General features: G+C 44.1%; 1 pseudogene; it reads right to left on the reverse strand.

The window, feature by feature from the left end:
• Positions 1–20964, reverse strand: part of LOC129860310 (uncharacterized) — a 43198-nt pseudogene that overhangs the window by 14159 nt on the left and 8075 nt on the right.

Genomic DNA, 20964 nt, shown 5'->3' on the forward strand with positions numbered 1-20964 from the left:
ACGTGGCTTACTACAGTTCCTGGAGAGAAACGTGGCTTACTGCAGTTCCTGAAGAGAAACGTGACTTACTACAGGTCCTGGAGAGAAACGTGGCTTACTGCAGTTCCTGGAGAGAAACGTGGCTTACTACAGTTCCTGGAGAGAAACGTGGCTTACTGCAGTTCCTGGAGAGAAACGTGGCTTACTACAGTTCCTGGAGAGAAACGTGGCTTACTGCAGTTCCTGGAGAGAAACGTGGCTTACTGCAGTTCCTAGAGAGAAACAATCCCTCTGATGGTCACACAGAGTACTGCACTATGTTTGAGTCCTAACCTGAGATATGACAATGTCACTTTCTCACTGCTGTCTCGTTGACATCAAGGGGTAAGAGGTCAAAGGTTAGGGGTCAGAGGTGAGAGGTCAGACTTGTGTGTTGAGCTGGTACTGCAGTTGTTCCAGGGCAGAGAGTTGACCTTGCTGGTGCTGGGTGTCCCTGGATGGGTCTCTCTCTGGCTCCATAGACACAGGCCAGGGAGGGTTTGGGAGCAGACTGGAGAACAGAGAGAGAGAGAGAGATAAAAGTGTGAGAAAATAGAATGGAGAGGTGTGTGTGTGTCGGGGGTGTGTGTGTGTGTCTGTGTGTGTGTGTGTGTCGGGGTATGTGTGTGCGCAGGTGTGAGAGGAGGCATCCAGAGTGTTTGTATTTTTTCCCCGGCCCCTGGGGCTGCGTGTGATCTTTGCTGAATCCCCCATAATCCCGCAGAGCAGCGGGGATCAGGGTGCCCGGCGGGGTGGTAGAACAACACAGGGGAGAATACTTCCTGTCCTAATTGTCAACAATACCACACTACCCCATCAATCACAACACAGCTGGACCACCCCACCCGACCAATCCCAAAACAGCTGGACCACACCACCCAACCAATCACAACTGGACCACACCACCCGACAAATCACAACACAGCTTTTTTAAATTAGCTTACACAACGTGCCATTGGAACACAGGAGTGATGGTTGCTGAAAATGGGCCTCTATATGCCTATGTAGATATTCCATAAAAAATCTGTTGTTTATAATAGTCATTTACAACAACAAAAAATGTCTGTACTGTATTTCTGATCAATTGATGATATTTTAATGGACTTTTTTTTTTTTTTTTCATAAACAAGGACATTTCTAAGTGAGCCCAAACTTTTGAACGGTAGTGTATACTGGGAGTGGGACAGAAACTTCGGACACAGTGCCTCAGACCCTGCGCAGGTCTGAGAGGGCCAGCAGGCCTCCAGAAAGATGGAATATTCAGTGGTGATGTTTAATGGACCAAAGACTGACTCATTCAGCTTTTGGGGTTTGTTTTGATATTTTCACTATTGACTATTTTGAAACAGGGATGAATTGGTATTTGTGAATTGACATTGCTTGTTGATGAAATGTGTGTTATATGTTTTTTTTACAATACATATATTATTATTTTTACAAACACACATTTCATTAACAAGCAATGTCAATTCACAATTGCCTTTTTTAAGTCTCGTCACGATTTTCGCACCTTTTTCAGCTGTTCCGTTACTTTTAGGATATAGCGGACTAGAGGTTATACAATATGTATGTTTGTAATACACAGTTGAAGTCGGAAGTTTACATACACCTTAGCCAAATACATTTTAACTCAGTTTTTCACAATTCCAGACATTTAATCCTAATAAAAAATCCTGTTTTAGGTCAGTTAGGATCACCACTTTATTTTAAGAATGTGAAATGTTAGAATAATATTAGAGAGAATTATTTATTTCAGCTTTTATTTATTTTATCACATTCCCAGTGGGTCAGAAGTTTACAAACACTCAATTAGTATTTGGTAGCATTGCCTTTAAATTGTTTAACTTGGGTCAAACATTTCAGGTAGCCTTCCACAAGCTTCCCACAATAAATTGGGTGAATTTTGGCCCATTACAGAGCTAGTGTAACGGAGTCAGGTTTGTAAGCCTTCTTGCTCTTTTCAGTTCTGCCCACACATTTTCTATAGGATTGAGGTCAGGGCTTTGTGATGGCCACTCCAATACCTGGACTTTGTTGTCCTTAAGCCATTTTGCCACAACTTTGGAAGTATGCTTGTGGTCATTGTCCATTTGGAAGACCCATTCACAACCAAGCTTTAACTTCCTGACTGATGTCTTGAGATGTTGCTTCAATATATCTACATAATTTTCCTTCCTCATGATGCCATCTATTTTGTGAAGTGCACCAGTCCCTCCTGCAGCAAAGCACCCCCACAAAATGATGCTGCCACCCCCGTGCTTCACGGTTGGGATGGTGTTCTTCGGCTTGCAAGCGTCCCCCTTTTTCCTCCAAACATAACGATGGTCATTATGGCCCAACAGTTCTATTTTTGTTTCATCAGACCAGAGGACATTTCTCAAAAAAGTACGATCTTTGTCCCAATGTGCAGTTGAAAACCGTAGTCTGGCTTTTTTTATGGTGGTTTTGGAGCAGTGGCTTCTTCCTTGCTGAGCGGCCTTTCAGGTTATGTCGATATAGGACTCATTCTACTGGGAATATAGATACTTTTGTACTTGTTTCCTCCAGCATCTTCACAAGGTCCTTTGCTGTTATTCTGGGATTGATTTGCACTTTTCACACCAAAGTACATTCATCTCTAGGAGACAGAACGCGTCTCCTTCCTGAGCAGGATGACGGCTGTTTGGTCCCATGGTGTTTAAACTTGAGTACTATGTTTGTACAGATGAACGTGGTACCTTCAGGCGTTTGGAAACTTCTCCCAAGGATGAACCAGACTTTTGGAGGTCCTGGATGATTTCTTTTGATTTTCCCATGATGTCAAGCAAAGAGGCCCTGAGTATGAAGGTAGGCCTTTAAATACATCCACAAGTACACCTCCAATTGACTCAAATTATGTCAATTAGCCTATCAGAAGCTTCTAAAGCCATGACACAATTTTCTGGAATTTTCCAAGCTATTTAAAGGCACAGTCAACTTAGTGTATGTGAACTTCTGACCCACTGGAATTGTGATACAGTAAAGTATAAGTTAAATAATCTGTCTGTAAACAGTTGTTGGAAAAATTACTTGTGTCATGCACAAAGTAGATGTCCTAACCGACTTGCCAAAACTATAGTTTGTTAACAATAAATGTGTGGAGTGGTTGAAAAATGAGTTTTAATGACTCCAACCTAAGTGTATGTAAACTTCCGACTTCAACTGTATATATATATTTTACAAACATACACATTTCATCAACAAGGAATGTCAATTCACAAATACCAATTCATCCCTTTTTCAAAATAGGCAATAGTGAAAATATTAAAACTAACCCCAAAAGCTGAATGAGTCAGTCTTTAGTCCATTAAACATCACCATTGAATATTCAATCTTTCTGGAGGCCTACTGGCCCTCTCAGACCTGCGCAGGGTCTGAGGCACTGTGTCAGAGCTTCTGTCCCACTCCCAGTACCTTCTGCCACATCCACACTTGTTCTTCTTTCTTTTTTCTGTGTGTCCAGTGGCAGTATGCTTCTGTGTATATGACCGAGGCGGACCCTCCTCCCATACAGTAGCCTTTCTATCCCATGAATCCAGACCCGAAATCAAACCACATCCTGAGCTGCTAACGGTGACAACACTCTAACAGTTTTGTCATAGAGTTTTTGTCTTGCCTTCAGCGGTAGGGCCCTGTCCTTCACAGCTAATGGGCAGTCATTCAGGCAGAAACTGGGCAACCTGGAACGTAACTTGCGTCCCATTAAGATTTCTGCAGGTGACCGGCCAAATTCCAAGGGCGCTGCTCTGTAATACAATAAAGCCAAGTATGGATATGCCCCACTGTGTGTTGCCTTTTTCATTTTTAATTCACCTGTTTATTAACACTCTTCGGGGGACAAATATCGTAGTTTTTTTACAGCTTTTTTGCTCCATATACATACATTTTACATATCCATTTGACATACATGGTACTGTTATATAGAGCAGTCACATAACAATAATACATTACCAAACATAAGCTCTTTAATCCCAACCCTCAGCCACTCTCAGACCATCCCACCTATCACCATAGACCACCCTCGTTTAGTTTCCATGTGCCATACACTTTTTAATTCTGCTGTGATGTTTTACAAAATGTTTGAATCTTTCTAATCGAATAGTATCCACAGATTGTGAGCTAAAGATGAAAATCTTTCCTATGAGTATTATTATATTATTTATTGGCTGACTATGGCTTTCCAAATTGCCCAACACTGCTATTTGTAAGGTTAATTTTAAGTGCATGTTGTGATTTTTTAACCATTCCTGAACCTGTGACCAGAAACAAGCTACATAGGGGCAATACCAAAATAAATTATCTGTTGATTCTGTCTCTTCGCAACTAAATCTACAGAGCTGAGATTGTTGTATGGCCCATATATCATTCTGTTGGTGGCAAGAGTGTGCAAGTGATGAGTGAAGTGTAGTTTTTTGTAACAGTTCATAAACCATGTGTCATGGAATTATTGCCTTTTTTAAGAGTCTCTTCACGATTTGCACACCTTTTTCAGTCTTTGCGTTACTTTTAGGATATAGAGGACTAGAGGTTATATGTCTGGACTCATAATGCTCTGCAAACATCTCAAACTCACTGCAAGCAAACTGAGGTGCATTATCAGAAACCACCACTAGGGGAATCCCATGCCTAGCGAAACATGATTTCAAGTGCAATGAATAGTGGACCCCCAGACCACACAATCCTCCACATACACTTAAACTAACTCTAACCCCTCGATGACCCTTTCCATGGCATTGGGAAAGAGCTCAGGGGCAGATCTTATGCCAAAAGGTAACCTCTTAAAGGAATATCTTCCAAAGGGGGTATTGCCTCTACAAAGCTTGGTGCTGGCTGCATCCAACTTGGAGAAATAGTGTGCACCAGCCATTTCACACACTATCTCCTCCCTCTTGGGAATCTGAAAATGCTCCCTTTTGATACATTTATAAAGGTCCTTGGGGTCCATCCAGACTTTCAGAACTCCATTCCTTTTCCAAACACACACCATGGCATTGACCCAGTCTGTTGGCTCCTCTGTTTTCACGAGCACATTGAGTTTCACCATTCTTCCCAACTCCTTCTTTAGATCCTTCTGTAGTGGCACCGGAACTCTGGGTGGTGCATGAATCACTGGCTTGGCATTCTCTGTGAGAGTAATAGAGTGAATGAGAGACAACGCTCCAAATCCTGTGAACACATCTGAATATATTTGAGCAATCTCCTCGCCATTTTGATTACTTGTCAACCGTTTAACACTGTGCAGCCAGTCCAAGTCATTAATGGTGCACACTTGCTTAACAAGTCCCAACAACTCACATGCTGTATCCCCCAAAAGAGAATCATCCCCCTCTGGTACTATCACAAACATAAGTGTGTGGCTTCTTGCTTTCCCCTTTACAGTTAGCGGACACAAACCTTTAGTCTCAATCGCTTGGGCATTGTTGAGAGCCACAGCCTTTGCATGATGACTGGTTTGTGCTTTAGCTCATGAAAATCCCTCATATTGATTAGGTTGGCTTTAGCTCCTGTATCCAGCATGAAGGTCAAACTTGTACCACTGACCACGAATGGGTCAACCCAGTGGTCACTAGCTACAGTATGGACCTGTGATGGTTCTTGCCCGTCATCCATGCAATCCACAGTGCCCACAAACAAATCCCTTTATTCATTCTCCTCCTCCTTCAGACAATGGTGTGAACATTTTGTCCCCACTACTTGTCCTTTGCTAAAACACATTTTTCCAAAAGTATTTTTCCCCTTGTACTTGTAGCAACATTTTCCAAAGGCAGGACACTTCCTGGCCTGGTGCCACACCTGTTACAATCATATTGCTTGTGGCTTCCTTTGATCAGTCATATTGCTTGTGGCTTCCTTTGATCAATCATATTGCTCGTGGCTTCCTTTGATCAGTCATATTGCTTGTTGCTTCCTTTGCTCATAGCGCCCCCTTGTGTTCTTGTCTACAAAAGCAACTGCTGCACTTTCCACCTCCCTAGCAGTGTTTGCTGGTGTGGAGTTAAAGGTTTTAATATGCAATTGTGCCAGCTCATTTGCCTGACATATTTTTACTGCAGAGTTCAAATTTAACTCACTTTCCCGCAGCAATCTTTCTCTAACTCTGGGGTCACTTATCCCAAACACAATCTGATCTCGAAGCATAGATGAGGTTAGGTCTACAAAATTACACGTCTGTGCTTTTAATTTCAAATCTGTAAGAAAGACGTCAAACATTTCACCTTGCTGTTGAATACGACAGCGAAACAAATAACAGGAAAAGAAAGGAAGATGTATTGATGTGGTTCTGAGTGATGGTTTCCGACACTCTTTTACTCCAGGTGAGTTACCCTGACTGGAGAGAGTCAGTACCTGTTGCATGAGCGAGGCCAGGGCAGCCTCCAGGTGAGTTACCCTGACTGGAGAGAGTCAGTACCTGTTGCAGGAGCGAGGCCATGGCAGCCTCCAGGTGAGTTACCCTGACTGGAGAGAGTCAGTACCTGTTGCAGGAGCGAGGCCATGGCAGCCTCCAGGTGAGTTACCCTGACTGGAGAGAGTCAGTACCTGTTGCAGGAGCGAGGCCAGGGCAGCCTCCAGGTAAGTTACCCTGACTGGAGAGAGTCAGTACCTGTTGCATGAGCGAGGCCAGGGCAGCCTCCAGGTGAGTTACCCTGACTGGAGAGAGTCAGTACCTGTTGCAGGAGCGAGGCCAGGGCAGCCTCCAGGTGAGTTACCCTGACTGGAGAGAGTCAGTACCTGTTGCATGAGCGAGGCCAGGGCAGCCTCCAGGTGAGTCACCCTGACTGGAGAGAGTCAGTACCTGTTGCATGAGCGAGGCCAGGGCAGCCTCCAGGTGAGTTACCCTGACTGGAGAGAGTCAGTACCTGTTGCATGAGCGAGGCCAGGGCAGCCTCCAGGTGAGTTACCCTGACTGGAGAGAGTCAGTAGCTGTTGCATGAGCGAGGCCAGGGCAGCCTCCAGGTGAGTTACCCTGACTGGAGAGAGTCAGTACCTGTTGCATGAGCGAGGCCAGGGCAGCCTCCAGGTGAGTTACCCTGACTGGAGAGAGTCAATACCTGTTGCATGAGCGAGGCCAGGGCAGCCTCCAGGTGAGTTACCCTGACTGGAGAGAGTCAGTACCTGTTGCATGAGCGAGGCCAGGGCAGCCTCCAGGTGAGTCACCCTGACTGGAGAGAGTCAGTACCTGTTGCATGAGCGAGGCCAGGGCAGCCTCCAGGTGAGTCACCCTGACTGGAGAGAGTCAGTACCTGTTGCATGAGCGAGGCCAGGGCAGCCTCCAGGTGAGTCACCCTGACTGGAGAGAGTCAGTACCTGTTGCATGAGCGAGGCCAGGGCAGCCTCCAGGTGAGTTACCCTGACTGGAGAGAGTCAGTACCTGTTGCATGAGCGAGGCCAGGGCAGCCTCCAGGTGAGTTACCCTGACTGGAGAGAGTCAGTACCTGTTGCATGAGCGAGGCCAGGGCAGACTCCAGATTAGCTAGTCCATGCTGTAGCGCTGGCCACCTTTTCCACTCACAGACCACCTGCAGAAAACATCATGTAGACAATGGCTATGAGTTTTATGTTGTTGTCATTTTTTATACTTACAACACCAAGATAAATTCCTATCATCATTGATGAATAGAAATAAAATGTATTTTGCATAGCAGTAGACTGAAACACAAGTAACCACCATTCTCAGATCTCTAGTCAGAAGTTGATGAAGTGTGCCAGGTGACACCATTATCTCTGTCCTAGTACCACTATATAGTAGACTATTGAAATGTCTCATTGAGGGAGCGGATGTGGTTCTGGAGGTATGTGTTGACGGAGTCGATGGGGGTGAGTGTGGTTGCCGGATAACGAAAGCAATGTTGTGGTCTGGTGGAGCCCTCTAGTGGTCCTCTATGCCCCAGCACCTGGCCCTCAGCTCTGCTACCTCCTCTTCTAGAACCTGGGTGTACTCTGGCGTACCTGCCGCTGAGAGAACACACACACACACACAGGTTACTCAGGCATGTGTGTGACTGAGTCACGATTATATTACTACCCTTCTCTATATGCTAGAGGTTGAGGGTTATGCCTCCACAGCCAGTCTATTACTAGCTAGCTGTAACCATAAATACTCATATTACATTTTAACTGTCTGTCTGTGTACATTAATACCCTTCTTACAGGTCGGCACTCGGCTGTGTGAAGGGTTAGTGTTGACACCTGTTGGTAGCGGAGGCATGTGATAGTGATGGTTTTTAAGGGTTCTGGTAGGGTGCGCTTGATACTTGTGGTGGGATGTGATTGGAATGGGGTCTGGTGATGGATGGGGTTAGGGATACAGCATGCATGGTAGATTTGTTTGTGGTGCAGGAGGGGAGGGGATGGGAGGGGGTGTCGGTGTGAGCGAACACAGAGTAAGCAGTGACACATGCTGGTGATGACATTTCTTGGGCTGGTGCTTTAGGGATCTGTCAACAGGTTGGCGTTGAGGTGTGTGTTGAGGTGTGTGTTGATCCTAGGCTGTGCAGCGCTGTCAGTGGGCTTGGCTGTGCAGTGCTGTCAGTGGGCTTGGCTGTGCAGCGCTGTCAGTGGGCTAGGCTGTGCAGCGCTGTCAGTGGGCTAGGCTGTGCAGCGCTGTCATTGGGCTAGGCTGTGCAGCGCTGTCAGTGTGCTAGGCTGTGCAGCGCTGTCAGTGTGCTAGGCTGTGCAGCGCTGTCAGTGGGCTAGGCTGTGCAGCGCTGTCATTGGGCTAGGCTGTGCAGCGCTGTCAGTGGGCTAGGCTGTGCAGCGCTGTCATTGGGCTAGGCTGTGCAGCGCTGTCAGTGGGCTAGGCTGTGCAGCGCTGTCAGTGGGCTTGGCTGTGCAGCGCTGTCAGTGGGCTTGGCTGAACTCTGTGCTGGAGGCTGGGGTAGAGGTCCTTTATGCCAAGAGTGTGCAAAGCTGTCATCAAGGAAAACCATGGCTACTTTTGAGGAATCTCAAATCTCAAATATATTATGATTTTCTTAACACTTTTTTGGTTACTGCATGACTCCATATGTGTTATTTCATAGTTTGATGTCTTCACTATTATTCTACAATGTAGAAAATAGTCAAAATAAAGAAAAACCCTTGAATGAGTAGGTGTGTCCAAACTTTTGACTGGTACAAATATATATTATTATTATTTTGTATTATTTTTGGGGGGCGGTCCCTTGCGTGCCCATTTGGGAACCACTGCTGTATATTATGGTGGATGGTTCTAAGTATTCATTCTAAAAGAGAAAGTGCCCTTTAGAAAACACTCAAATAAAGTACATTACTTTGACAAACAATACGACCGGCTGAGTGAAAACCGATACTGAGTTTTTGCCTGTTCACAATTGAACTTGGGGTAGCGACCTTTTCAGGAAGCCATAAACACCTGACCTTACACCCTAGGACAATAGGGAGTCCAGTTTCAGACCCTCCATATATACCGTCGGTAGGAATCGGTAAGATACTGTTTCAGAATGTTGATGTTTAAGGTTACACTGCAAAGGGATTGCCATGAATTTGACAGTAACTACAGGCAGCTCAGTGGGAAGTAAAATTCTGATTTTCATATTACAGTACACCTACTGTAATATAAATATGGTATCAAAGCAAGTACTGTGTCATGACATACAGTACAATACCGTACAATTGACTGTAAAAAAGTAAATGAATGAATGTGATGGATGAATGAATGAATATAATGGATGAATGGAATGGACGAATGGATGAATGTAATGGATGAATGTAATGGATGAATGGATGAATGTAATGGATGAATTAATTAATGTAATGGATGAATGAATGAATATAATGGATGAATGGAATGGACGAATGATGAATGTAATGGATGAATGTAATGGATTAATGAATGAATGTAATGGATGAATGAATGAATGTAATGGATGAGTGTAATGGATGAATGGATTAACGAAATTCATTGAGAGAAGGGGTTTGTATTTCACATTATTTTATTGTAATTACAAGCCAATGGTGCAAGCAGGCAGGCTACTAGGTTAAGTGTCTACACATTACAGCATATTAATAAATATTTGGTGTTTTATATCACCTACACGTACAGAGGTCTTAACAAAAGCTTCCAAACGGTCAGCAACTACAGGGCAAAACAGACCAAAAGGACATGGCAAAATGCCCAACCATTTAAAGCTGCAATATGTAACTTTTTGGCCGACCCGACCAAGTTCACATAGAAGGGTAAGTTGTAGATCTGTCATTAGCGTTGAAAGCAAGTCTAAGAAGCGGTATATCTGTTCTATGTGCGCAATTTCTATGCTTCCTGTTCTTAAGTTACATTCTTGCGTCTTTTACTTTCAGTTTTGTACACCAGCTTCAAACAGCTGAAAATACAAAATTTCAGCAGGACAATAACCTAGAACACAAGGCCAAATCTACACTGGAGTTGCTTACCAAGACGACATTGAATGTTCCTGAGTAGTTAATGTTTTGACTTAAATCGGCTTGATAATCTATGGCAAGACTTGAAAATGGCTGTCTAGCAATTATCAACAACCAACTCGACAGAGCTTGAATAATATTTTAAAGAATAATGGGCAAATATTGTACAATCCAGGTTTGCAAAGCTATTAGAGACTAACCCAGAAAGACTCACAGCTTCAAAACCTCTCTGGGATAGGGGGCAGTATTTTCACGTCCGGATGAAAAGCGGGCCCAAAGTAAACTGCCTACAACTCAGGCCCAGAAGCTAAGATATGCATATTATTAGATTTGGATAGAAAACACTCTGAAGTTTCTAAAACTGTTTGAATAATGTCTGTGAGTATAACAGAACTGATTTGGCAGGCAAAACGCCGAGCACAATCCATCCAGGGTATTTTTTTGGGGAGGTCAATCTGTTTTCCATTAGGTTTCTATGGCAAGCCCGTTTTAATAGAAATATGCTTGCAGCTCCTATGGCTTCCACTAGATGTCAACAGTCTTTAGAAATTGGTTGATGTTTTTCCTTTGAGTAATGAAGTAGCGCTTTCCTTTCTGGGAGTCGAGCCAAGTGGACTCTTTTGTTTGCGGCGCACGACCTGGCGCTCGCTCCACTTTCATTTTATCCGCTATTGAACACAGTTTATCCCGTCTTAAATTTGATCGATTATTTACGTTTTAAAATACCAAAAGTTGGATTAGGAAAGTTGTTTGAAATGTTTGGACCAAGATTACAGGTAATTCATTAGATAATTTGTAGTCATGTTGGCCAATTCGGAACCGGTGTTTTTCTGAATCAAACGCGCCAAATAAATTGACATTTTGGGGATATAACGACGGAATAAATCGAACAAAAGGAACATTTGTGATGTTTATGGGACATATTGGAGTGCCAACAGAAGAAGATCTTCAAAGGTAAGGCATGAACTATATCGTTATTTCTGAGTTTTGTGTCTCGCCTGGCGGGTTGAAATATGATTGTCATGTGTTTGTTTGATGGGGTGCTGTCTTCAGATAATAGCATGGTTTGCTTTCGCCGTAAAACCTTTTTGAAATCTGACACGGTGGCTGGATTAACAAAAGTTAAGCTTTATTTTGGTGTGTTGCACTTGTGATTGTATGAAAGTTAAATATTTCTAACAATTTAATTTGAATTTGGTTGTAACGTTCGTCTAAGTCGTTCTCCAGGAGCAAGGATCGGACCAACATGCAGCGAGGTATGTAGACATAATGATTTAATTAAATTGACAAGACGAACACTGACACGAAATACACTTGAATAAGCTACAAAACGAGAAACGATGTGAACAAACCTGAACGAGATAACATAACGCACGAACAGGAACGAACACATACACGAACACAAACGAAACAGTCCCGTGTGGTGCGACATACACAGACACAGGAACAATCACCCACAAACAAACAATGTGAACACCCTACCTTAATATGGTTCTCAATCAGAGGAAACGTTAAACACCTGCCCCTAATTGAGAACCATATCAGGCAACACATTGAACCCAACATAGAAACACATAACATAGAATGCCCACCCCAACTCACGCCCTGACCAACTAAACACATAGAAAAACAACAGAAAACAGGTCAGGAACGTGACATTGGCGCTCTGCCATTTCACCGGATGTTGTCAAGTCGATCCCGTTAATGGGATTTGATCCATAAGAAGTTTTAAATTGCTGCCAAATATGTTTCTACATAGTATTGGGGGTTTAATAATTGTCTAATCAAGATATAGCCATGTTATTTTTAGTCATTATTGTTATTCACTGTGTATTTATTCCTCATGCCACTACTTCTATATATATATATATATATATATATATATATATATATATATATATATATATATATATATATCTTTATCTTTAACTCTGCATTGTTGGTCAAGGAGCCGTAAGTCAGCATTTCACTGTTAGTGCACACCTGTTGTTTACGAAGCATGTGACAAACACCCTTTGATATCTAGGTCCCATAGGCCGACGAAGGATAGCCACTCTTGGGAACAAAATGAAAGTTCAAGTTCAAACCCAACATGTTTTGGCATTAAATTAAAGCCTTGCTGAGGGTGCAGGGTAAGTGCCATAGAGGCAACAGAGATAGGCATGTTGGTCAGCCAATATGAAAGGGCATCAGACCACTTGGGATGCTGAAGGAAAGGGCACCACTTAAAAAAGTCTGTGGACGGGACCAGAGCGCCTCTCTAGGAACAGAGGAGAGAGAATACAGAAGTGTATGTGTGTGTGTGTGTGTGTGTGTGTGTGTGTGTGTGTGTGTGTGTGTGTGTGTGTGTGTGTGTGTGTGTGTGTGTGTGTGTGTGTGTGTGCGGAATGGGAATTAACTTTGGGGATAAAAGCATCTGCTAAATTGAATATATTGAGAGTCGAGCGGAATCTGGGGATTGAAGAAAGCCAAGTAACTCTACTGTCAGTCGGACCACATCCAGGGATGATTATATGGGTGAGAGGGACATTGTTAGCCAGGTTGCCATCTCAGCTGAGAGGGCAGTACAGTTCTCCTCCAATTCAGCTACCAGAGAGGAAGTGGTCTTGGCTGAGGCTAGTCACTGCCGCCATAGTTAACTAGTTTTGCGGGGAGTTGACTGTTAAAGTTCCCGGTTTCTTTATGTTTGCCAGACATCATTTAGTATCTACCTTTCACTTAGTGAATCTGTAATGTGCAGTAAAATTTATTATTTCATAGCATATTTGCTTCTCCCCACATCCTGCATGGCTCTACAGTGCCACCATTTTACTTGCATATGTACCTAAATATTTTGCTGTGCGACCAAGAATGTTAATTTAGGAGCACCAGTGCGCCTTGAAAAATGTATGATTCTACCTTTATTACCCACCCACCACTGCGACCTGTATGCCCTAGTCGTCTGGCCCTCGCTACATGTTCGTTGTCAGACCCACTGGCTCCAGGTCATCTACAAGGCTATGCTAGGTAAAGTGCCGCCTTATCTCAGTTCACTGGTCACGATGGCTACACCCACCCGTAGCACGCGCTCCAGCAGGTGTATCTCACTGATCATCCCTAAAGCCAAAACCTCATTTGGACGCCTTTCCTTCCAGTTCTCTGCTGCCTGCGACTGGAACGAATTGCAAAAATCTCTGAAGTTGGAGACTTTTATCTCCCTCAACAACTTTAAAAATCTGCTATCCGAGCAGCTAACCGATCGCTGCAGCTGTACATAGTCCATCTGTAAACTACCCACCCAATTTACCTACCTCACCCCCCATACTGCTTTTATTTATTTACTTTTCTGCTCTTTTGCACACCAGTATCTCTTCTTGCACATGATCATCTGATGATTTATCACTCCAGTGTTAATCTGCTAAATTGTAATTACTCGATTTATTGCCTACCTCATGCCTTTTGCACACATTGTATATAGATTCTCTTTTTTCTACCATGTTATTGACTTGTTTATTGTTTACTCCATGTGTAACTCTGTGTTGTTGTCTGTTCACACTGCTATGCTTTATCTTGGCCAGGTCGCAGTTGCAAATGAGAACTTGTTCTCAACTAGCCTACCTGGTTAAATAAAAGTGAAATAAATAAACCTCATATATTTTTAATTGTGCTCCTAAATTTCTTTGTGTGCACCTACATTTTTAAACTTGCTCCAACGTGCTCCTTGTAAAGAAGGTCAGCGTGGAGCCCTGGTCCACTTCAGTCAGTCGCCATTCCGAAAGTCGAGCCAAGTAGCTTCAATGAAGAATGGAAAACAGAACAGTAATAAATGAATGAATAATATGAATAATAAACTGTTGAATGGAGAACAGTGAAAGTATTGACTGATAGAATAGTGAAACTACTGAATGAAAGAAATCAGTGAAACTTCGTTTTCTGAGGTCAAAAGCCCTGGGCCCTTTTGAAGAAGAGGAAGAAAAGGATAAGATGAGATGAGAGCTAAGAGGGCCTAGTATCAGATTAAGGTTGTGAACTTCAGACCAGGAAGCTCAGTAGCACCAGGCCAGGAGTCTCACATGCTGTGGTAATAGAGGTGGCGTCAACAGCCACATGCTGTGGTAATAGAGGTGGCGTCAACAGCAACATGCTGTGGTAATAGAGGTGGCGTCAACAGCCACATGCTGTGGTAATAGAGGTGGCATCAACAGCAACATGCTGTGGTAATAGAGGTGGCGTCAACAGCCACATGCTGTGGTAATAGAGGTGCGTCAACAGCAACATGCTGTGGTAATAGAGGTGGCGTCAACAGCAACATGCTGTGTTAATAGAGGTGGCGTCAACAGCCACATGCTGTGGTAATAGAGGTGGCGTCAACAGCCACATGCTGTGGTAATAGAGGTGGCGTCAACAGCAACATGCTGTGGTAATAGAGGTGGCGTCAACAGCAACATGCTGTGGTAATAGAGGTGGCGTCAACAGCCACATGCTGTGGTAATAGAGGTGGCGTCAACAGCAACATGCTGTGGTAATAGAGGTGGCGTCAACAGCCACATGCTGTGGTAATAGAGGTGGCGTCAACAGCAACATGCTGTGGTAATAGAGGTGGCGTCAACAGCAACATGCTGTGGTAATAGAGGTGGCGTCAACAGCAACATGCTGTGGTAATAGAGGTGGCGTCAACAGCCACATGCTGTGGTAATAGAGGTGGCGTCAACAGCAACATGCTGTGGTAATAGAGGTGGCGTCAACAGCCACATGCTGTGGTAATAGAGGTGGCGTCAACAGCAACATGCTGTGGTAATAGAGGTGGCGTCAACAGCAACATGCTGTGGTAATAGAGGTGGCGTCAACAGCCACATGCTGTGGTAATAGAGGTGGCGTCAACAGCAACATGCTGTGGTAATAGAGGTGGCGTCAACAGCCACATGCTGTGGTAATAGAGGTGGCGTCAACAGCCACATGCTGTGGTAATAGAGGTGGCGTCAACAGCCACATGCTGTGGTAATAGAGGTGGCGTCAACAGCAACATGCTGTGGTAATAGAGGTGGCGTCAACAGCAACATGCTGTGGTAATAGAGGTGGCGTCAACAGCAACATGCTGTGGTAATAGAGGTGGCGTCAACAGCAACATGCTGTGGTAATAGAGGTGGCGTCAACAGCAACATGCTGTGGTAATAGAGGTGGCGTCAACAGCAACATGCTGTGGTAATAGAGGTGGCGTCAACAGCAACATGCTGTGGTAATAGAGGTGGCGTCAACAGCCACATGCTGTGGTAATAGAGGTGGCGTCAACAGCCACATGCTGTGGTAGTAGAGGTGGCGTCAACAGCCACATGCTGTGGTAATAGAGGTGATGTTAAACCCTCTTAAGGATCGGACACTTTTTTATACTGTAATTTGGACAGTGCAGTCAGATTAACAAGAATTTAAGCTTTCTGCCAATATCAGATATGTCTATGTTCTGGGAAATTTTCTTGTCACTTACAACCTCATGCTAATCACATTAGCGCACGTTAGCTGAACCGTCCAGTGGGAGGGGGGGTCACCGATCCCGTAGAGGTTAACAGGAGCCGAAGGGCGTTTAAAGGCTACCTCTCCTCACCTGGCAACAGCCTCTTCTGTCATAATCCCCCCCCCCCCATTCCCTTCCAGTCTGTCACTTCGCCCTGGCTGTTGTCTGTTAGCTCATGTGCGGCAGGTAGCCTAGTGGTTAGAGCATTGGGCCAGTAACCAAAAGGTTGCTAGATCGAATACCGAGCTTACAAGGTAAAAATCTGTTGTTCTGCCCCTGCACAAGGCAGTTAACCCACTGTTCCTAGGCCGTCATTGTAAATAAGAATTTGTTCTTAACTGACTTGCCTATTTAAAATAAAGGTTAAAAAATAACAAATGTGAAAGAGTAAAGGTGGCTGTAGTCTGTTAGTGTGGAATAAGATCAGTCAGAATGTGTGAGAGAGAGGGTGCATGCCTGTCTGTCAGTGGGCTGCAGCATCACTGGTTGAACTATTTAAAGACCTTTACATGCTCAGGATTAATGGCCAGCCTGGATACAGGGGCGAGGGGATATCATTTCAGTCATGCTCTAGCTAAGGTCCCACAAAAATCCAGCTCTCACACCCCTCCTCCCCATGCTTCCGCCTATCACCATACTCCCTTTCTCTCACAATCCAGGACACGTTTGGGGCTCCTGCTGTTCTTCAGAATAGCTGTGGTAACATCACTAGAGGGTTAAGGTTACTACAAGTCTTTTCATTTTGTGAAAACAAGGAAGAGTCACCTTCCCTTGCTAATAGTAGCTAGCTGGCATCCTGGTTATCAATGCAAAAAAAGGCTACTTTGATGAATAGCCTAAAGCTCAGACAGAGGAACCAAGAGACAACACTGCCCCCACGGCTGTGGAAGGAATGATATGGCGTGTCTACATTTTCAGTTAACAGAAAAGTATGGTGAATGCCGGAGCGTAGTACATATTATTTATGCCGAAAAATGACATTGCAACACTGCGAATCTTTCGTCTTCGTAGAGCTTGTAGTAAGCTTTAGGGGTCCTGAGGTATGTCAGTCACAGTCGTTCCTTCTTACCCTCCCCCTCTCCAACACTATAGTCCCCCACAGTATGCTACTCTAACACCCTACTCCAACTTCCACTACGAGTGGAGGACTCCTGCTGCTTTCTAGAATACCTGTTGTAACACTGGTTTCTGGGGTGAAGGGGTTAGTAATACTGAACATGTCTCTTACACACAGAAACAGATGCACAGTAGGACATCTGTGTACGACTGTCCCTTGACATCTGTGTACGACTGTCCCTTGACATCTGTGTACGACTGTCCCTTGACATCTGTGTACGACTGTCCCTTGACATCTGTGTACGACTGTCCCTTGACATCTGTGTACGACTGTCCCTTGACATCTGTGTACGACTGTCCCTTGACATCTTCTCTCTCTCTCTCTCTCTCTCTCATAACAGGCCTGTCATGTTACTGTAACCCATCACTATCACATTTCACTCTGTGACAAGTAGTTAAAGCTCTAACATGATTGGACGACATCCCTCCCCTGTGTTTTAGCTGGTCTCTCAACTGTTCTCTGAGGGCCGACCCAGGGCCTGTAGTTCTATCTCCTTCTCTCTCAGCTCTGCACTAGCCTGAGGACAACAGGAGAATTGGTGTATCACTAATCAACTGATTGAATTCAGCTTTAGTGTCACTATAATTATGCAAAAAGGCACAATTGCTATTATAAACTGGTTACCAACGTAATTAGTGTCAGACCCTGCAGGTTGTAGTTAGGTGTCTATAGGTATATGAACCAGACTAGCTGTAGGAGACTCACCTGGTCTCTGGCCTGTGTCAGGCCCGGTATTAACCCCTCACTGTGCAGTTAGTGTTCAGCCTTGTTGTCTTCACAGCGTCTCTGGATTCTCCTCTGCTCCAGAACCTTCTCTCGCGCCACACCCACACATACAGTGGGGCAAAAAAGTATTTAGTCAGCCACCAATTGTGCAAGTTCTCCAACTTAAAAAGATGAGAGAGGCCTGTAATTTTCATCATAGGTCCACTTCAACTATGACAGACAAAATGAGAAAAAAAATCCAGAAAATCACATTGTAGTATTTTTAATGAATTTATTTGCAAATTATGGTGGAAAATAAGTATTTGGTCAATAACAAAAGTTTATCTCAATACTTTGTTATATACCCTTTGTTGGCAATGACAGAGGTCAAATGTTTTCTGTAAGTCTTCACAAGGTTTCCACACACTGTTGCTGGTATTTTGGCCCATTCCTCCATGCAGATCTCCTCTAGAGCAGTGATGTTTTGGGCTGTTGCTGGGCAACACGGACTTTCAACTCCCTCCAAAGATTTTCTATGGGGCTGGCTAGGCCACTCCAGGACCTTGAAATGCTTCTTACGAAGCCACTCCTTCGTTGCCCGGGCGGTGTGTTTGGGATCATTGTCATGCTGAAAGACCCAGCCACGTTTCATCTTCAATGCCCTTGCTGATGGAAGGAGGTTTTCACTCAAAATCTCACGATACATGGCCCCATTCATTCTTTCCTTTACACGGATCAGTCGTCCTGGTCCCTTTGCAGAAAAACAGCCCCAAAGCATGATGCTTCATAGTAGGTATGGTGTTCTTTGGATGCAACTCAGCATTCTTTGTCCTCCAAACACTACAAGTTGAGTTTTTACCAAAAGTGACATTATGACATTCTCCCAATCTTCTCCTGGATCATCCAAATGTTCTCTAGCAAACTTCAGACGGGCCTGGACATGTACTGGCTTAAGCAGGCGGACACGTCTGGCAATGCAGGATTTGAGTCCCTGGCGGCGTAGTGTGTTACTGATGGTAGGCTTTGTTACTTTGGTCCCAGCTCTCTGCAGGTCATTCACTAGGTCCCCCCGTGTGGTTCTGGGATTTTTGCTCACCGTTCTTGTGATCATTTTGACCCCACGGGGTGAGATCTTGCGTGGAGCACCCAGATCGAGGGAGATTATCAGTGGTCTTGTATGTCTTCCATTTCCTAATAATTGCTCCCACAGTTGATTTCTTCAAATCAAGCTGCTTACCTATTGCAGATTCAGTCTTCCCAGCCTGGTGCAGGTCTACAATTTTGTTTCTGGTGTCCTTTGACAGCTCTTTGGTTTTGGCCATAGTGGAGTTTGGAGTGTAACTGTTTGAGGTTGTGGACAGGTGTCTTTTATACTGATAACAAGTTCAAACAGGTGCCATTAATAAAGGTAACGAGTGGAGGACAGAGGAGCCTCTTAAAGAAGAAGTTACAGGTCTGTGAGAGCAAGAAATCTTGCTTGTTTGTAGGTGACCAAATACTTATTTTCCACCATAATTTGCAAATAAATTCATTAAAAATCCTACAATGTGATTTTCTGGATTTTTTCCCCTCATTTTGTCTGTCATAGTTGAAATGTACCTATGATGAAAATTACAGGCCTCTCTCATCTTTTTAAGTGGGAGAACTTGCACAATTGGTGGCTGACTAAATACTTTTTTGCCCCACTGTAGCTGCTGCTTTTACCTGGGATACACACACACATACACACGGACACACACACATGGACACACACACATGCAAACACACACAAGTTAAAGGGAAATTCCAAAATGTTTCAACTTCATATTCTACAGCACCACCCAAAGATCAACATATGTCTGTGTGAAATGACATCATTGGTGTGCAGTGTGTGATTTTAACGAATTATGTGTAGGCATAGCCTACTAATTGTCTACTAACTGGTTGACGATTTAATAGGAAACACTTACACTATATGGCCAAAATTATGTGGACACCTGCTCTTCGAACATCTCATTCCAAAATTACGGGCATTAATATTGAGTTGGTACCTCCTTTGCTGCTATAACAGCCTCCACTCTTCTGGGAAGGATTTCCACTTTATGTTGGAACATTGCTGCGGAGACTTGCTTCCATTCACCCACCAGAGCATATGTGAGGTCGGGCACTGATGTTGGGCGATTAGGCCTCGCTCGCAGTTGGCGTTCCAATTAATCCCAAAAGTGTTAGACTGGGTCGAGCTCAGGGCTCTGTGCAGCCAGTCAAGTTATTCCACACCGATCTCGACAAATCATTTCTGTATGGACCTCGCTTTGTGCATGGGCATATTGTCATGCTGAAACAGGAAAGGGCCTTCCCAAAACTGTTGCCACAAAGTTGGAAGCACAGTATCGTCTAGAATGTCATTGTTTATTTATTTTATTTAACCTTTATTTAACTAGGCAGGTCAGTTAAGAAAAAAATCTTATATATAATGACAGCCTACCAAATTCTTATTTACAATGACGACGCTGGGCCAATTGTGCGCTGCCCTATTGGAATTACAATCACGGCCAGTTGTGGTACAGCCTGGAATCGAACCAGGGTCTGTAGTGACACCTCTAGCACTGAGATGCAGTGCTTTAGACCGCCCAGGAGCCCCATGCTGTAGCATTAAGATTTCCCTTCACTGGAATTAAAGGACCTAGCCCGAACCATGAAAACAGCCCCAGACCTGTACAGTGGCTTGCGAAAGTATTCACCCGCATTTTTCCTATTTTGCTGCCTTACAACCTGGAATTAAAATAGATTTTTGGAGGGTTTGTATCATTTGATTTACACAACATGCCTACCACTTTGAAGATACAAAATATTTTTCATTGTGAAAAGAACAAGAAATAAGACAAAAAAAATGGAAAACTGGGATTTTTGCCCATTCTTCAAGGCAAAACTGCTCCAGCTCCTTCAAGTTGGATAAGTTCCACTGGTGTACAGCGATCTTTAGGTCATACCACAGATTTTCAATTGGATTGAGGTCTGGGCTTTGACTAGGCCATTCCAAGACATTTAAATGTTTCCCCTTAAACCACTCCAGTGTTGCTTTAGCAGTATGCTTAGGGTCATTGTCCTGCTGGAAGGTGAACCTCCGTCCCAGTCTCAAATCTCTGGAATACTGAAACAGGTTTCCCTCAAGAATTTCCCTGTATTCATCATCATCCATCATTCCTTCAATTCGGACCAGTTTCCCAGTCCCTGCTGATGAAAA

Source organism: Salvelinus fontinalis, chromosome 1 (genome assembly GCF_029448725.1).
Source record: "Salvelinus fontinalis isolate EN_2023a chromosome 1, ASM2944872v1, whole genome shotgun sequence".
Classification (NCBI taxonomy): Eukaryota; Metazoa; Chordata; class Actinopteri; order Salmoniformes; family Salmonidae; genus Salvelinus; species Salvelinus fontinalis.